At 18.6% G+C, this 4,733-nt stretch overlaps 1 long non-coding RNA gene across 1 annotated transcript; it reads left to right on the top strand.

Moving 5' to 3' along the window:
* The first annotated feature begins 1,416 nt into the window (after positions 1-1,416).
* LOC116186557 lies at positions 1,417-3,764 on the top strand. The gene is made up of 3 exons (XR_004151577.1): positions 1,417-1,718; positions 3,220-3,308; positions 3,427-3,764. It is a non-coding gene; the product is annotated as an uncharacterized LOC116186557 (long non-coding RNA).
* The last annotated feature ends 969 nt before the right edge of the window (positions 3,765-4,733 follow it).

Raw genomic sequence — 4,733 nt, 5'->3', positions numbered from 1 at the left:
CAATATCTATTTTTAATCTTTTATTTAAAAAATTAATATAGAATTTGTATTATAATTAATAATACAATTTCCATTACATAATAAAAGATTTATAAAAAATAATAAGTCATTTTTTAAAAATTAAAATAAATTTTATTTTTTTTTTTAAAAATATAAATTTCTCCTTTTTAAAAAGTATGTCTAATATATCTTCTTTATTTATAAATAATTGTAATGAATTACAAAAATATTTAAATGCTTATAAATTATTAATAAAAATACAATAAAAATATATATTAGAATTAAATTTTGAATTATTATTGTAATTATATGACACGAGTTGAAATTACACTGAATCAAAGAAATCGATTATATTTATTATGTATCTACTATATACAAAAAAAATACTTAATCTAATAATTTTGATTTTGATTAAATTTTGTATACATATAGAGTATAATGGGTTATATATATACATTTTTATATGAATTATAGATCATTTTTTCAAAAATATTATATCCATTTTTTAAAATATTATTCTCAAATTCTCAATTGCATATAAAAATAAAAAATAAAAATAAAAAAGAAATACTGAAATTTTCCGGAATATAAGAAGATTTTCTGCTAAAAATTAAAAAAAAATTACTTATTACATATATTACATAATCCATTATGTTTTCTTTATATAAATCATTAAAATTTCATTATGATTTCTAATTAATCATGATTTTATTCTTATTATTATATTTTATTTTATTTATTTTTCTTATATTTAAATAATATTAGCATTGGTATTAGAATTCAGAAATATTCTACATTCAGATAAAAATTTCAATTTATAAAATATCAAAAATTATATAGTTTTTTATCGCAAAGAATTTATATTTTAATTTTATCTATTTTAATACATAAAATATACGTTATCAGAAATAATAAATATATTTTTGAAATATATATATAAATTTATTAATATAACTTTTTACAAAAATTTATAGAAACAAAACTGTACAAAAAAAATGTAAAGAATAAAAATGTAGAAATATTATCTTTCATCGTCAATGTTTTAGAAACAAATAATTAATATTTTCGCAATTTATTAAAAATTTTATAAATTATGTTAATATCACGAGTATATCTTATTAAAAAAAATATTTTATAATTACTCTTTCTATTTTAATAATTATGTTACTTTTAAAAGAATATTTTTGTTTAAACAATAATTACTATTATTATATTATATTATTATTATATTAAACAATAATAACTATTATTGTTTAAACAATAATTTTCTATGTTAAATAATGAAATATAAAAATAACAACTAATAACAAAATAAAAACATAATAATAGTATATTATCTAAGTATTCTAACCATTTCTTAAAATCTTTACCTTCTTGAAACTGTAGTTTACTATCTATCGAGACACGTACCTGGCCGAGAAATGACGGAATTGCACGAATCAGACACGAAAGTTTACGAATAACATCGAGTCGTACGTAGCGTGAAGTAAAATCTGACACTTAATTTTATGGTTAAAATGTGTATTACATGTGTATAATATTGTTTATCGATATGTAAAACGATATAACATAATAATTTATAACATACCAAAATAGAAAAACATAAATTAAAAAAATTATATGTTTATATATTCGAACCGGCGAAAACCTAACCTTCAAGGATATCACATTGGAAGTTTACCGGGTTATTTGACAACTGTTGCAACATAATACAAAAGGTAAGAATCGAATCATTTATTGTAATATTGTAATAATAATTGTATAATTAAATATTTTTAATGTTTGAACAATTTGTGATTAATAAATTAAAGATATTAATCATCAAAACTAAAATGTCAGTTGTATTTTTTGGAAATTTGATTTTGTGAAATATAAATATACATTCGAATACGTTCATTTCGTACGATGTAAATTTCACCATTCTCGAAACAATCTCGTGTTCACATCTCTTGTTAAAGCCCAGTGATCGAGTAATTGAAGAGCGGAAGTACATAGACGGTTAAGGCGTGATTGGGCGATTGTTTTCGACCCGGAAATACGTCAATTGCAATTCCATGGTAAAACCGCGGTTTATTGTTTCATGCTTTATATTCGTAAAAACATAGAAAACATGTTATATTGATTAAATTTAAATATTTAAATCTGAAATAAAATGATGACATCAGTTTTATATATATATATATTTATAAATTTGTAGATATAATGATAATATGTATAATTTATGATTTATAATATATATAAATTTTATCAAAGCCATATGATCGTGATAATATTTAAATTGAAAAATTGATAATATTTAAAATAAAATTTTTATGAAATAAAAATGTATAAAAAACAATATTTGTTGATTTTACTAGTTTTATTTTTCTTATATATATATATGTATATACATGTATATATATATGAAAATGAATTACAATTTTTATAGTTTAAAAATATTTATTAAAATTGAAAGAAAGTTTTAAAACGTTTTAATATTTTTAAAAATACTTTGAGAAATATTTTGAGAAATTTATTTTTAAATGACATATATATTTTTACTAATAATTATATTATAAATAAAAATAAAAATCAACAGATTTTTTTTTAAATAAATTTTGAAAAATATTAAATAAATTTAAGTATTGTATATCGATTATAGGATTTCATTCAGTTGAAAAATAATGAGATAGCTAACTGAAAAGTAAATTAGAAGATATAGATTATAGAAGATAATTAAGAAGATATTTGAAAGATATTTAGAAGAAAAAAATTCATTTTATGATTCATTATTAACAAAAATTAAATCCGATATCAAAATATATTAAAGAATATTAGTCCAAATTTTTATATAAAGAAAGAATTTACATATATATGTGAAAATGTTATTTCAAGAAAATATATTTAAAGTTCTCGGAATGTAAAATTAAATAAAAAATTTATTGTATATCGCTTATATATTCAATTTTAAACTTAAATATTTTTTTTCAAATTTTTATTTCTTTCAAATAAATTATATCTATTTTTCAGATACTAAAATATTCATTTATTAGAAGAATAACATTTAATTTTTTGAATCAATTAGTTTATCAAAAGTTTAATTTTTTTTAGAAAAATAAAATATCTTGACAGAATAATCTAATATCTTAGATTAAACTCTAAAACATAAAATTACAAAAATTCTGATCAATATTTAATTATGTACTTTCAAATCGTGTTTCTCTTTCTGTTCATATATAGGTATGTATCACAATTCTCTTTAATTCTAAAATTTTTCTGGATACTACTGGAAGAAAATAAGGAAGAAATGGTCAAAAACAGCGGTACTGGTGAGTAGAATTTCCATTAATGAATTCTGAAAGTATCGTGCAGCGATGTCGTCAGACGCTTCTTCGTTTTCTCGTTTTTATTTTCTTTTTGTTGGGATCCCACGACGGTCTGCTGTAGATGGTGACTAGTCGTTCGAAGAAATGGACAAAAAATTTTAATTTCTTCAGCATGTGCGTTGGAAGTGACGGATCAGAGCGATAAACGTTCTTCTCGTTATTCTCGTCAGCTTTTAGTTTCATGTACATGCCCAAAAGCAAAAAGCGTTTGATTCTCTGAAACTCTATCTCAAATTCTCTCTTACACAGTTAACATGCTTTTATAGTTTGTTGCAAGTATGAAATTTGTTTCAAGAAAAAAAAAAAAATAATCAATCTATGCTGACTTTTCCTACAATGTTTGAAGAAATAGCAATACTATTTTAAAAATCTACGAAGCCTTTTGTAATTCTGATGTAATTATAAATTTCATTTTAACTTAAATAAAAAAAATTTAATTTTAAAATAAAAATAAAAAATTTTAACAAGATTGAATAAACCGATAGATAAATTAAAACTATCATACAAAAAATTAGAAATGAAATTAAAATATAAAATTAATGAATAATTTTTATTTATGTTAATAAATTAAATATTAAAATAGAATATTTTATTATTAAATATTACATAGAATGTTTTATTATTAATTGAATTAAAATGATTAAATATTTTGTAAGTATATAGATATCAAAAAATTTTTTTTAAAAGTTTTTTAGTATGTTGAGAAACATTACAATACATATATTACACAATAATACAAAAATAATTATATATATATTGCATAATGTAAATAGTTTATCAGCGCATAAAAATAATTTTAGAATTTTTAAATCTTATTATTTATAATATAAGAAGATTTTTTTAGTATTTATATATGTAGTTATATATTATATATTATATATATATAGTTATATGTGTAATAATAAATTAGAGATATACAAAATAAATACTTATATATGAAATGTCGAAATTTTTAATAACTAATCTTCCTTGATCACAATTGTAAAACAGGATGCATATCTTTTGAACAAATATTCTTTGATAATTTAAAGGCATGTATATGTATATATATATCATATATGTTTAAATTTGTCTTAATTCATCAAATTTGTAAAAACACTTTTTAATATCTTTATTCATGTCATTAATCATAATCATTTTGAATTAAATTATTATTCATAGATTTACTATTTGTATAATGATTATTCATAATTTTGATATTGTCATTTTTTTAATCATTAGTTTCTTAGTAATTAATAGAAAGTACCAATATATAGACTTATATATGAAAAAAATAAAAATTTTTCATACATAATAAAAATTTCAAATATTTCTATTATATTTTTTTATGTTTATTATGTTTGTTATATTCATTTTATTATTATTATT

This window comes from Apis dorsata, unplaced genomic scaffold (assembly GCF_000469605.1).
Source record: "Apis dorsata unplaced genomic scaffold, Apis dorsata 1.3 scaffold_918, whole genome shotgun sequence".
In the NCBI taxonomy this organism is placed as follows: Eukaryota; Metazoa; Arthropoda; class Insecta; order Hymenoptera; family Apidae; genus Apis; species Apis dorsata.
Note: the sequence above shows the minus strand (reverse complement) of the source record. Positions and strands in the feature narration are given on the sequence as shown.